Genomic DNA, 1,540 nt, shown 5'->3' with positions numbered 1-1,540 from the left:
ATTTCCTGTATTTTTTCCTTGGTCTTCATATTTTGATCTCTAATTGTTTTGGCATACTCACCTAAGAAGATGCTTTGTATTCTTTCAATGTTTTAAAATTTATTGATATTTGTTTTCTGATCCAACACAAGGTCTATTTTGGAGAATGTTCCTTGTATGCTTGGATATATTTTTATATTGTTCTGCATTTGATTGCGAATGTTCTATATTATGTAAATGAGGTAAAGTTGGCTAATTGTGGGTAATTGTATTTAGTTCTTTTGTGTCCACTGAGTTTCTTTCTGTCCTTCTCTGAAAATGGTATATTATTTTACTCAAATATTATTGTGGAGTTGCCTATTTATGTCTTCAGCTCTATAAAGTTTGATTTATCTTTATTGAGGCTCTTTCACTGAGTACATAGATATTTAATATGGCCATATCCTCTTCTTCAATTGACCCTTTAATCATTGTACAATGTTCCTCTTTGTCTACTATCCTGGTTTTTGCCTTAAATTCTGTTACTTTTTTTTTTTTTTGCCACTCCTGCTCTTTTGATTCATAAAGGAGCTCTGGAAGCATAGTGGTTATGAATTGGGCTGCTAACCTCAAGGTCAGCAGTTCAAAACTACCAGGTATTCCGCAGAAGAAAGATGAGGTTTTCTGCTCCAGTAAAGATTTACAGACTCAGAAACCCTATGCAGGGTCCCCAGCATACCACCATCACCACCATATTCTTTTCCACTTATGGCTTCTCATCTATTTGTGTGTGTGCACGTGTGTGTGTGTGTTTGATGTGTGCCTCTTGTAGACAGCATATTGATGGGCCCTGTTTTCTTATTAATTCTGCCACTGTGTGTTTCTTGTCTGGTACTTTTAATACATTTATATTAATAGGAATTAATGTGTTACTGTCATTTTGATATGTGTAGTTTTGTGGTGCTGTGAGTTTCTTTGTTCTACATAAATTTGTGTGTGAGTTCATTTTTTGTATGTCTTTTTTCATTATTCTTATGTCCTTTGTTGATGTTGTTTTAATGTTTACTTATACAATTCCTCTTTTTATTGTGTTGTGGAATATTAATTTTCTTTGCATTTACCCTGTAATTTAATATCTTCCTTTTAAGTTTAAAATTGTCTCTTCTATCTTGACATCATCTAGATTAGTAACTTCTGTAGCTACACTATTTATTCTTATTTTTTACTTTGTCATTTTCTTCATTTAAAAATTGATATTTCTTGTTCCCTAATTTAAATCTTGTAGTTTTATTTTATGTTGCTGTTGTTGTTGCTCTTAAGTGTACTTGAGTCCGTTCCAACTCATAGCAACCCTGTATAGTGTTTCTTAGGAACAGCTAGTGGATTTGAACCACTGGCCTTGTGGTTCAAACCAACTTTGTGGTCAAGTGCTTTATCTTACAGCGCTATACTCACAATATTATATTGACTGAGAAAAAAATTGATAAAGCTTATCTAGTAATATGAACATTCACATCTGAATGGATAGTCAATTGTCTTAAACTCTATGGTTATTGCTGTTGTTGTTGCTATGTGCTGTGGA

The sequence above is a fragment of the Chrysochloris asiatica genome, unplaced genomic scaffold (genome assembly GCF_000296735.1).
Source record: "Chrysochloris asiatica unplaced genomic scaffold, ChrAsi1.0 scaffold00357, whole genome shotgun sequence".
NCBI lineage: Eukaryota > Metazoa > Chordata > Mammalia > Afrosoricida > Chrysochloridae > Chrysochloris > Chrysochloris asiatica.
This window is presented reverse-complemented; position numbering follows the sequence as displayed.